Source organism: Arvicola amphibius, chromosome 5 (assembly GCF_903992535.2).
Source record: "Arvicola amphibius chromosome 5, mArvAmp1.2, whole genome shotgun sequence".
In the NCBI taxonomy this organism is placed as follows: domain Eukaryota; kingdom Metazoa; phylum Chordata; class Mammalia; order Rodentia; family Cricetidae; genus Arvicola; species Arvicola amphibius.
Genome location: NC_052051.1, coordinates 46,090,431 through 46,104,063, shown reverse-complemented (window position 1 = coordinate 46,104,063; position 13,633 = coordinate 46,090,431). Strand labels below are relative to the sequence as shown.

Genomic DNA, 13,633 nt, shown 5'->3' with positions numbered 1-13,633 from the left:
GAGGGAGGAGGGTAAATTAACAATAAGGATGTCAGAAAAGATCATAAGAAATAGTATTACTAGATATTATCTCAACAAGACACTGTAAGATGCATGATTCTGTATATAAATATAAATATATAGTTCAAATAAGCTTTTCTCATCTGGCCTGGCAATGCTCCCTCCAAGAATCAAAGACTTTGTCTAAGTAAATCCCCAGTAGCAGACAGAAATCCTTATCCAAGTTTTCCAGAGGATTCCCAAAACATACAGCCTATTGCTAGTGCCCTTTCGTCCTCCAGAGGCAGAAGGTAAGCCTCTATTGCTGAAGCCACCTTGCACTTCAGAAACAGGATCTAGAGGCCTCTGAGCAGGAACTGACCCAGATGTTTCCTCCCTGAAGACTAGTTTTCATGGTATAAGAAGACACCAGGCAAGCTTTCGAAGGAGAGAAGCAACCAACAGCCCTACCCAGCCATGATAGCTGTGAACCACAACAATGACCAGCATGGCAGAATAACCCTAGCGGTGCAATAGTGGCATGAATACCTTGGTGGTAACTAACAATCCTCTCAATGGACTTAAGAAGTGCTCAGCAATAGTGAAGCCATTCATGGTACTGGGAACCTAGCCAACTACTTAGGGTTAATGAAGTCATGGATCTTGGAAGAGAGCCTACTTTTTTAAGCCAGCATAATCCACAAAGACAATCTAAACATTTGCCTTATAACCACAGATAAGTATAGTCCTCAGCTCTCTTCAAGGAAAATTATCTTTGCCCCAGATGGAGGATATGATAGACATCCACAACCAATCAAAATGTAACGTTGTGGAACCCAATCCCAACAGATACATCTACAAAACACTCGTGCATCTAAGGCTCAGGGAATATTACAGAAAGATGGTAAGAGCCAGAGGATCAGGGGGTTTGCTGTGAGATTGTGTCTCCTAGGAATATCAGAAGTTACAACCATAAAAATATCTCACCAATGTGACTGCCTGAACATGAGCTGAACAAGAATGACACCAACAGACACACCAAAGTGGATGAGGGAAGGCCCTGAGGCCTCAACCTTACACTAAGAACTGCACGTTATTAAACAATAACAGAAATAGTCTTCCTCAGGAAAGAGCACATCTAGTTCCAAATGGTCAGCCCTGAAAACATCCATACAAGCAGCACTGCACAGACTACACAGGTTATGTTTAGGAATGTATCTATGCATACATACACAAATATACATACAAGAATTAACGGGAAAAAAGAGGCCGCGATTTTGAAGGGGAGTGGGGAGGGATCTCTGGGAGGGTTTAGAGGGAAGAGAGAAGTGACATAATTTTGCTAAAATCTCAAAAATAAAAGAAAGAACTCAAAAATAATAAAATTGCCCTGCTGTGTCGGCAGCTGGAGAGAAGGCTAAGCAGTGGCAGAGAAAGCAGCTTTGGGGCAGGGGTGACTGCGGACTGTGGCCTCAGCATTGGGCTGGGCAAACAGCATAGATAGCAGTGGAGACCAGAGCCCTGGAGCAGACTGATTCAGCTGAGGGAGCCCCTGGACCTCACCTCAGTACTGGAGCTATGGTTCAACAAAGCCACAGACCCACGCACGGTAGAGCAGGAATGTTCAGCTATCCAGAATTTCCACGAGTGTTTTAACAATAACCTCAATGGCCCAACACACCCTGGCTACTGATCCAAAGATCCAGTCTCCACAAGAGATGGAAGCCCCTTACACCCTGACCATACTGGAAATGTGCAGGCACTACTTCCTGGGTGGGGGAAGTGGAGGAGGAAAGATCCACATTGAGGTGGCCAAGTTCCACTTCCTGAACAAGCTGATCAAAGTATCCCCAAAGTACCTAGGGGCATGGGTAATGGAGAAGGCTACTGGATTCCTCTTCAGCTGGATAATCTGGTTTCCAGACATCAAGATCCGAGATGCTCATCAAACGCTGAAGAAGCAGGGACTAACACAGCAAGATCCTAAGCCACCGATGGATAAAATCTTGCCCCCACCTTCTTCCTGGCCAGAGAGCTCCATCTTTGATGCTGATGAGGAAATGTCAAATCCTCTGCCAAGACTTCTCAAGAGCAAACACCCTGAGGACCTTCCGACTGCAAACCAGCTGATGGAGAATTTGGTCAAGGAGGAACAAGGAATGTCTGAGACAGTTTTCAAGTGAGTCAGTGCGGTGGGGGAAATACAGAACCACATGAAGATGCTGTGGGAGATGCTGAGCTTGTACCACAGGCCAGGCCCAGCCCTGCCTGACCACGAGGTCCTGCATGCAAGTCGTTTATGAAAGATGCGAGAAGCTGTAGTGGACCCTGTTCCAGCTAGCAAGTGACACAGCCGATGGTAAGGGCGCACTGGTGGAGATTCTTCAAGCTAATGGGCTGTTCATCCAGGGGTTTCTGGCTGTACAAACAGGTGGCAGAGGGATAAGTCAATGTGGTTGAAGGGTGAGTCAACACAGTGACCCACTGCGGAGGGAGACATTCCTGTCCCCAGAGTCTCTCTGAATCAAATAGCCTGCAGGAAGTTCTGCCCCCTCATTGACCTGGAAGCTCCAGTTTTGCTTCATCAGGACCCGGCACCCATAGAGATCAGTGATACAGTGGTACCGCTGGGAACAAGGTTGTGACTCCAAGCTGCTGTAAAGGCAAGCATGTGGCTGCCCTCACATTCCTGGGGGTTGGAGTCCAGAGCCTTTCTGCCTGCAGGAGCTTGCTGGATCTCCTCTCGCCACAGCCATCTCCAGGACCACTGAATTATGTTCTGCAAAAAGAGCATCCTCAAAGAAGTGCCACCAGATACCAAGTCCTCTCCAGGTTGGTCCTGGGAGGCTGGACCACTGGCTTCTTCCCCAGCCTCACAGAATACACCTCTGGCTCAAGTGTTCATTCCACTGGAGTCTGAGAAGCCCAGCAGCCTGCCACCCAGCATCGTGTGTGACCGGAATGGCTTCAGAATTCTGCTGCACGTCCCCCAGACCAGAGTTCCTGGCCACCCAGATGTGCAGGTGCTGCTGTTGACCATGATGAGCACTGCCACTCAGCCTGTCTGGGACAACATGATTCAGGTGACTGTCACCAAGTCAATGCGAGTGAAGCTGCAGCCAGCATCCAGCTTTAAGCTCCCAGCATTTAGTCCTTTGATGCCCCCAGTCAAGGTATCTCAGATGCCGCTGTTTGACAACCCACACCAAGACCCTATCCGGTTGCAGTATAAGCTGACTTTCAACCAGGGTGGGCAGCCATTCAAAGCAGGAGAAGCGAAAGACTTTCTAGCCTGGCTGGCTATCTTGAGCACTGCCAAGACTTCTCAGCCAAGACGCTTCAGTCAAACTTAGGCCAGTGTTCCTTTCACTGATTGGTAGGACTTGTTGTAATATAGTTCAAACTGCCAAGTGTTCTTTCCTGACATCATGCCTTGATTGCTGATCTATGTCTGTAGATCATTGGGATTTGGGCAGTGTGGGGGATGCTGACAACTTCTGAGATCATCTCTGTTGCATTCATATCTGCTTCTGAATGTTGGCTTTTACTGTTGTCCCTGCCTGGGGTTAGAGTTTTATAAGCCAAAAAATTTCCCATGTATTGCTATCTTTTCCTTTTTCCACTCTGTGCCTTGTCAGCCTTGGAAAGTCTTTATTGCTCCCAGGCTGCTATTCTGAGGGACCTTAGAAAGGGACCTGGTTGGTCTCGTGACAGAGAGTGTCTTCTGGGGCACACTCTTCCAAGAATGGCCTTGTCTCATTTTCATTAGCAAATGCTGCTTGCAGATGCTCTGTCAGATCTTCTAAATGGAATGCTTATGGTGCTGGATCCAAGCAATGGGCAGCCATGAGAACCATATTTGGTGGGCCAATCATATCCTTCACTATGGTGCCTTAGATTCTCCCTTAGATGGACCCTCTGAGGCCTTCCTTAGGCCTCGGGTTATATTGACTGTGCAACCTGTCTGGGCCCTAACTCGGAACCCACAACGTCATCCTCATTTTTTCTGTTTATAAACATCTGAAAGATAAAAAACCTTGAAATAAGGAGCAGGCCTGAGCCAGCAACCTCTACTGGAGCATGCCTAAGCCAGTGATCTCAGCTGGAGAAAGCACGAGGCAGCGAACAGGTACAAAGCAGCCACCACTGAGGAAGCAGGCCTGAGCCAGCAACCTCTGCCAGAACAGGTCCAAGGCAATAACCTCAGTGGAAGCAGCCCCAAACAAGCCTCCTTAGGAGCAGGGCTGAACAAACCTCAAGTGACCTCCAGGGAGATTGGAACCGTGGCCCTGACTGCACCACAAGGAGTAACCATTTGAGCCTTGGATTCTCTGGCACCTGAAAAATTGACCAACAGAGACACAGCCCCAACTACACCAATCAGGAAAATATGGGTAACAATGTAAGAAAAAACTCAACACCACAAAGAGCAACATGACACCAACAAAAACTAGTGGACCTACAACAGCAAGAAGTAAACACCCAAATATAAATGAAGCAGAAGAAATTACCTAAAAATTAACTTTAGGAGAATGTTTGAGGCTCTTAAAGAGGAAATGAAAAATTCCCTCAAAGAAATGGAGGAAAAGACAAACAAAAAATTAGAAGACATCAATAAATCCCTTAAAGAAAACCAAGAAAAAAAGCAATCAAACAGATGAAAGAAACTATTCAAGACTTGAAAACCAAAATAGAGACAATAAAGAAAGCACAAACTGAGGGAATTATAGAAAAGGAAATTTTGAGAAAATAATCAGGAACCACAAATGCAAGCATAAAAAGAAGAATACAAGATATGGAAGAGAGAATCTCAAATGCTGAAGATACAATAGAGGAAACAGACTCATCAGTCAAAGAAAACATTAAATCTAACAAAAGCTTGACACAAAATATACAGGAAATGTGGGACATCATAAAAAAATAATAGGGATAGAAGAAGGAGAAAAAATTCAACTCAAAAGCACAGAAAATGTATCCAACACAATCATAGAAGAAAACTGTCCCAACCTAAAGAAAGATATGCATATGAAGATACAAGAAGTTTACAGAACACCAAGTAGACTGGATAAAAAAAATCCCCTTACCACATAATAGTCAAAACACTAAACATACAGAATAAAGAAAGAATATTAAGAACAACAAAGGAAAAAGGCCAAGTAACATATAAAGACAGACCTATTAGAATTACCCCTGACTTTTCAATTGAAGCAATAAAAGCCAGAAGGTCATAGTCAAGCGTTATGCAGACATTAAGAGACCATGGATGCCAGCACAGACTACTATACCCAGCAAAACGTCCAATTACCATAGAAGGACAAAACAAGATATTTCATGACAGAACCAGATTTAATCAATACCGAGCCACAAATCTAGCCCTATATAAAGTACTAGAAGGAAAACCCCAACCCAAGGAAGTTAGCTGCATCCACAAAAACACAGACAATAGATGATCTCATAGCAACAAATCCCAAAGAAGGGAAAAACAAACACAATAACATCACCAACAATAAAAACTAAAATAACAGGAGATAGCAATCACTGGTCATTAATATCCCTTAATATAAATGGGCTCAATTCACCTATAAAGAGACACAGGTTAACATATTAGATACAAAAACAGAATCCATCCTTCTGCTACATAAAAGAAACACACCTCAACCTCAAAGACAGACATTGCTTCAGAGTAAAGAGTTGGGGGAAAAATTTCCAATTAAATGGACCTAAGAAACAAGCTGGTATATCTATCCTGATATCAAACAAAATAGACTTCAAACTAAAATCAATCAAAAGAGACAAAAAAGGACATTTAATATTAGTCACAGGAAAAATCCATCAAGAGGAAATCTTAATACTGAACATCTATGCCCCAAATACAAGGGCACCTTCTTATGTAAAAAAAAAAAACACTACTAAAGCTTAAACATACATTAAACCCCACACACTAATAGTGGGAGACTTTAACACCCCACTCTCACCACTGGACATGTCTATCAGACAGAAAAGTAACAGAGAAATAAGGGAACTAACAGATGTTATGAATCAAATGGACTTAACAGACATCTATACAACATTCCATTCAAATATAAAAGAATATACTTTCTTCTCAGCACCTCATGGAACCTTCTCAAAAACTGACCACATACCAGGTAACAAAGCAAACCTACACAGATACAAAAAGTTTGGAATAACCACATGTATCTTATCAGATCACCTTGGCTTAAAATTAGAATTCAACAGCAACACTAATTTCAGAAAACCCACAAACTCATGGAAATTAAACAATTCTCACCTGAATCATCAATAGATTAAGGAAGAAATAAAGGAAGAAATCAAAGTCTTCCTAAAATTCAATGAAAACGACCACACAACATACCCAAATTTATGGAACACAATGAAAGTAGTGTTAAGAAGAAAATTCACAATACTAAATGCCTACATAAAGAAGATGAAAAAATCCTACATTAGTGAGTTAACAGAACACCTGAAAACTCTAGAACAAAAAGAAGCAAACTCACTCAGGAGGACTAGATGGCAAGAAATAATCAAATTGAGAGCTGAAATCAACAAAATAGAACCAAAGAAAACAATCAAGACTATCAATGAGACAAAGAATTGGTTCTTCGACAAAATCAATAAAATAGAAAAACTATTATCTAAACTATCCAAAGGCAGAGAAAGAATATTCCAATTAACAAAATCAGAAATGAAAAGAGGGATATAACAACAAACATGGAAGAAATCCAGAGAATCATTGATGTGGGATACTTCTCTGTATGGTGTGAATACCATTGGTTAATAAAGAAACTCCTCCATCAAAACTGCCTTGGCCTGTTGATAGGGCAGAACTTAGATAGGTGGGGAAAACTAAACTGAATGCTAGGAGAAAGGAGGAAGTCAGGGAGAAATCATGTAGCCCCACCTAAGACAGATGTTGAAACTTTGTCAGTAAGCCACTGCCACATGGTGATATACAGATTAATGGAGATGGGTTAAATTAAGATTGAAGAGTTAGCCAATAAGAAGCTAGAGCTAATGGGCCAAGCAGTGATTCAGTTAATATAGTATCTGTGTGGTTATTTTGAGTCTGAGCTGCTGGGCAGCTGGGAAACAAGCAGTCCCTTGCTACAAATCATTAGGTCGTATTTCAAAAACCTGTACTCCACAAAATTAGAAAACTTAAAGGAAATGGACAATTTTCTAGATAAATATTACTTACCAAAATTAAACCAAGACCAGATAAGCAAATTAAACAGACCTATAACTGCTAAAGAAATAGAAACAGTCATCAAAAGTCTCCCAACAAAAAAAGCCCAGGATCGGATGGTTTCAGCTCAGAATTCTATGAGATTTTCAAAGAAGAACTAATACCGATAGTCCTCAACTTGTTCCACAAAACAGAAACTGAAGGGTCATTGCTAAACACTTTTCATGAGTCTAAGTCTACAATTACCCTGATACCCAAACCACACAAAGACATTACTAAGAAAGAGAGTTACAGACCAATCTCACTCATGAAAATTGATTCAAAAATACTCATAAATCACAGGCAAACAGAATCCAAGAACACATCAGGAAAATCATCCAACATCATCAAGTCAGCTTCAATATACAAAAATCTGTCAATGTAATCCAACATATAAACAAACTGAAAAAAAAAACATGATTATCTCATTAGATGCCAAAAAAGCTTTTGACAAAATACAACATCCCTTCATGATAAAGGTCTTGGAGAGAGCAAAGATACAAGGAACATACCTAAACATAATAAAGGCAGTATACAGCAAGCCAACAGCCAAAATTAAACTAAATGAAAAGAAACTCAAAGTGATCCCACTGAAATCAGGAAGAAGACAAGGTTGTCCTCTCTCTCCATATCTATTCAATATAGTACTTGATATTCTAGCTAGGGCAATAAGACAACAAAAGGAGATCAAGTGGATACAAACCGGAAAAGAAGAAGTCAAACTCTTACTATTTGTTCATGATATTATAGTTTACATAAACAACCCCAAAAATTCTACCAAGGAACTTCTACAACTCATAAACACTTTCAGTAATGTAGCAGGATACAAGATTAACTCAAAAAATCCATAGTACTCCTTTACACCAGTGATAAATAGGCCGAGAAAAAAATCATAGAAACATCAGCCTTCACAATAGCCACAAAGCATAAAATGTCTCAGAATAACTCTAGTCTGTTAGACCTGTATGATCAGAACTTTAAATCTTTGAAGAAAGAAATTGAAGAAGACTGCAGAAAATGGAAAGATTTCCCATTCTCTTGGGTAGGTAGAATTAATATAATAAAAATGGCAATCTTACCAAAAGTAATCTACCCATTCAATTGCAATGGCCATCAAAATCCCTTAGTACCATGAGAATAGCATATAATTCTGCCTTTTGGACAGAATTATAAGGGCTTTGTTCTGCCTTACTTAATTCTTCTGATTTGTAACCTGCCTTTCCTGATTTATTTGCATCTGTATAAAATGTATGGGTTCCAGTTATTGGTACATCATGTACAATTCAGGGAAGATTCCAAGTAGTTCTCTTTATAAGGTTAATTCTATCACTTTTTGTATAATTGTTATTAATTTCTCCCCAAAAATTAACACAAGCTCTTTGCCAAAGTTTATTGTCTTCCCATAATTTCTTAATTTCATCAGCAGTAAAAACAAACAAACAAATAAAAACTATAATCTCTGCTGGGTCTATACCTGCTAGTTGACAAAGTCTCAATTTTCCTTTTATAATTAATTCAGAGACTTTTTCCACATAAGTTTTTAAATTTTTTTTACTTGTTTATTATGGTAAAAAGATCCATTCTAAGATAATATCTTCCCTATGCATTAAAATTCCTGTAGGGGATATTCTGGAAGTCATTATGACTAGAATACAATTAAGATTTGGATTCACTCTATCTACATGTGCCTCCTGTAATTTCTCTTCAACTCCATCAATTTTTTCCACTTCAGCTGTTAATTTTCTGTGACTATTTAAGTCTTTGTCACCATCTAAGGTTTTGCTTAAATGAACTATTAGGTCAGGTATTATCCCAACAGCCAGTCATAGACTGGAAATATCTCCTAATAATCTTTGAAAGTCATTAAGAGTTCACAATTGGTCTCTCCTAATTTGTGCTTTTTGTGTTCTAATTTTCTGTAAACCTATTTTGTAACCTAGGTAGTTGACAGAATCTCCTCTTCATATTTTTTAGGAGCAATTTGTAATCCCCATTAAGACAAAATTTTTTTTACTTCTTCAAACATTTTTTCTAAGGTATCTGCATTTGAGTCTGATAACAAAATGTCATCCGTGTGATGGTAAATTACAGACTTAGGAAACTGCTTGCATATTATTTCCAATGGCTGATTTACCAAGTATTGGCACAGGGTAGGACTACTGAGCATTCACTGTGGGGGGGATGGTCCACTGGTATCTCCTAGTAGGCTGAGAATTATTATAAGTAGGCACTGTGAAAGTGAATTTTTCTCAGTTCTTTTCTTGTTAAGATATAGTGAGGAAACAATCCTTTAAATCAATAACTATAAGAGGCCATCCTTTTGGTAATAGAAAAGGCAGAGGAATTCAAGACTGTAGAGGTTGGATAACCTTGTTGACAGCTCTTAGATCTGTCACCATTCTCCCTTTTCCAGATTTCTTTTTAACAACAAATGCAGAATTCCAAGGGCTGGTTGATTCTTCAATATGGTGAACATTTAATTGCACCTGTACCAGCTGTTCTAAAGTCTCCAGTTTGTCTTTTGTTAAAGGCCATTTTTAACCCATATGGGTTTCTCAGTTAACCATTTTAAAGGCAAGGCTGTTAGTACCTCTGAGGGTTTGCTAATTGCTTTGTGTTCTTGTACAGACTGAATGGCTGGTGACCTTTGTTTATAATATTTTATAATATCCTTCCCAGAAACATGAGTTTGGGGAATTGCAGTAATGTTAACCTGGGTATTCCATTGTTGCAATAGGTCATGGCCCCATAAATTCACTGCAATATTGGCTACATATGGCCTCAGCCTTCCTTTATGTCCTTCTGCCCCTATGCATTCAACCTACCTCATGTATTGTTTTACTTGAGATAAGGTTCTAATTCCTAGGAATTAAATATCTGCCTCTTGAAGAAGCCAACTGGATGCCAAGATTCTGGAGTAATGATAGTCACATTCATACCTGTGTCTAGTAATCCCTCAATTACAATATCATTTATATGCACTCTTAGCTTTGGTCTTTATCATTTATAAAAGTCTACCAAAATATACATTTCCCTATGGAAGTTTTTGACTCATCCTCCAGGTTTATTCCATCATCCACAACAGTATGGTTTTTATAGTAGGCACTGGATTGTTTAATTTTCCTGATGAGACATGTTCTCCACAGTGACTGGGAATGACTGGTCCTCGTTTGACAAGGAGTTTCCTGGTGGTATCAGGTTGCCTTGTCTGTCTCTTGTCGACCTACATTCATTAGGCCAATGTCAGCCTTTGCCACACCTCCTACATATACCAAAAGGCTGAGTCCTCCTATTCTTGCCATTCCTAGATGAGACATTATCCCTAGGAATTCCTTGTCTATAGTCCCTTCTTAGATGTCCTATTCTTTCACAATTAAAACATTTGGCATTTTGGTGTCTCCTCATATCATTGAAATTACTTCCCCTACCTAAGCTTCAGTATTATAGTCAAATGTTTCAACATTCATTGTATGCAAGATCCATTCATCTATGAGTGCTGATCTAACCTTTAAAGGTCCAATGATCTTCTTACATTCTAAGTTGGCATTTTCAAAAGCCAAGCATTTAATTAGTATATATCTAGCTTCAGAGTCTGTCACTCCTAATTGTACAGCCTTGATTAATCTTTGTAAGAAATCAGTAAAGGGTTCTCTCTGGCCCTGTTTAACCCTAATATATGACTCATTCCTCTTTTTTAATTTCTGAGTCCTGTCGCAAGCATTTAAACCTACTTTACTGCATAGGTACAAGGTGCATTCGTCATAGTGACCCTGTTCCTGAGGATCAGAGTAATGACCCTCACCAAGAATTTGATCTTGGGAAGTCTGAAATCCTTTTGCTTTTCCCCATTGCTCTAAAATGTTTGCCTCTTCTTTCTAATAACACTTCCAATGCAGCTGAGGTCCATCTTCTAGGACTGCTGAGATTAACTGAAGCCAATTGTGTGGAGTGGCCTTAGTGCTTGCAGCCCACATTTTCACCATTTCCCTGACAAAAGGTGAATGTAGCCCATAAGAACTATTGATTGCTTTTATTTCTTTTAAATCGCTCATACATATTGTTCTCATGCATATTCTTTGGCTGCCTTAGGGTACTTTGTGCCAGGTGGTCTTTCTGGGGAAATTACCTGATATGCAGTTAAAATTTTGTGTAAGTCATCCCTGGGTCTGGCACATACTGATGAGGCTAAATCCTGTCCTTGTACCTTCCGTCCCTCCCTGCTCATCAATTTCAATAAATTCATCAATCTTTTCAAATCTTTTTACTACTGCCTTTTGTAAAGTCTGAATCTCCTGTCTTGTGTTCTGTTCTAAGGTATGAAACTTGTCCAGTAAAGATAATGTCTCATTCTTGGACCTATCATAACTTTTTTCAACAGACTTTGATAGTTAGATTCAACAGCACAAATTCTTTCAGATAATTTTGTCAAATTGATGCTATCCCTCTCCAAAGTATTGAACCATTTTTTAATGAGATAATATTGAAGACAAAGCTAATTCCTAAAATCAGATAAAGGGGAGGAAAATCATGTAAGTCTTGCACAATACTGTCCATATTATAAGCAAAATAATTATTGAACTCCTGGATGATATTAGTCATTTTTGTAGCTTTTCAGATCTTACCATTATAAAGTAATTGCAATGAATTGGAGTAGGTATAATAATCATTATTGGCCAGCAGGTGTTGCAGTTGCAGCCTCGTGTCCAAGAGACACTAGCAGCAGTGAACAGCACTTAGGTACTGAAAAGTATGCTTTGTTTAACAAATTAAGACCAGTTATTAAGGTGATCAAATGATTCCAAGAGTTGGGGGCCCAGGAAAAAAAAAGAAAACCCAAAGTTTTTGGTCAGTACGAGTTGTAGACTGTGTACACCATGTGGACCACAGGCAGCAGTGTGTGGGCTGGTGTGTAACACACAGAGAGGCAGAGTGTGGGTTGTGAGTCGGGGAGCACCGAGCAGAACCCTGCTGCATCTGAGGGCCAACTAGAGCCGAGGGTGGAAGAGTCAGGGCCCAAAGCACCCATTCGGCTGGTGGACCGATCCCAAAAAAATGTGGACTGGTCCCCACATTTGGGCACCAGATGATGGTGGGAAGTTACAAAATAATCCCACACTAGTTCAGAATTACATATAATAAAGGATTATTTATTTAGGGGAAACTTACAGATCACTGTCCTAGATCACAGTTCTCTGCACAAATGGGGAACAGGAACAGAGTTTAGCAGCTGGACGTGAGAGCCAGAAGCAAGAGAGTGAGCGCAGGCTTTACAGCTGCATTTATAGTATAAGAGACCATGCCCAGGTGAGCTGGTATCTTAAAGGCTACTGGCTGAAGGAGCAGAAGGAGCTCCCACAAAAGCCTACAATTCAAAATCTCAGAGAAAATAGACATAAAGAGGACCCTAAGAGACATACATGGATCTAATCTACATGGGAAGTAGAAAAAGACAAAAATCTTCTGAGTAAATTGGGAGCATGGGAACCATGGGAGAGGATAGAAGGGGAGGGGAGAGGAAGGGAGGAGAGCAGAGAAAAATATATAGTTCAATAAAAGCAATTTTAAAAGATTCTAAAGCAAAAAAAGAGCTTTGAAATAAAATAAAAGAATTGCGACCCTTTGTTATAAATCACAGCCAGCTGCCCAGCCCTGTGGTCCTCCCAATCCAAGGTGGGGAACTGTGATGCAGGTAGAGAGCCAAGTGGTAACTAAGTACAGAACATCATTGAATGAATATTATGTACAATAATAATAATAATAATAGTTTCAAAACAGGCAAGGTCTTTAGATAATTCTCCAAAGAAGAGCCACAAATGACTAATAATGATGTGACATGCTACTCAGCTTTACTGGGTGTCTTAGTTAGGGTTTCTGTTGCTGTGAAGAAACATCATGACCATGGCAACTCTTATAAAGAAACATTTAATTGGAGCTGACTTATAGTTCAGAGGTTCAGTCCATTATTCCCAGTGAGGGAAGCATGGCAGCATGCAGGCAGACATGGTTCTGGAGAGGTAGCTAAGAGTTCTCCATCTGGATCCATGGGCAGCAGGACGAGAGTGAGACACTGGGGCTGGTTTGAGCATTTGAAGTCTCAAAGTCCACCCCTAGTGACACACTTCTTCCAAGAAAGCCACATTTACTTCAACAAGGCCACACCACCTAATAGTACCAGTCCCGATGGATCTACAGGGGCCATTTTCCTCCAAACCACAACAGTGGGAAAGTGAGAAAGCACAATGAGATTCCATCTCATATTTGTTGTTGTCAAGTAAATAAAAAATAACAGGTATTGGCAAATACGTAAAGAAATTGGAAAACTCATTCCTTACTGATATATAAATGTGCAATTGCTGTAGATGGTTTCCAAAAACAAATACAAAGCTCCTTGTGCCCTGCAGCTCTGCTTCT

The 13,633-nt window shown here is 40.2% G+C and overlaps 1 pseudogene; it reads left to right on the top strand.

Annotated features, from left to right (window-relative positions):
* The first annotated feature begins 520 nt into the window (after nt 1-520).
* Nucleotides 521-3,332, top strand: LOC119815195 (annotated as a pseudogene).
* The last annotated feature ends 10,301 nt before the right edge of the window (nt 3,333-13,633 follow it).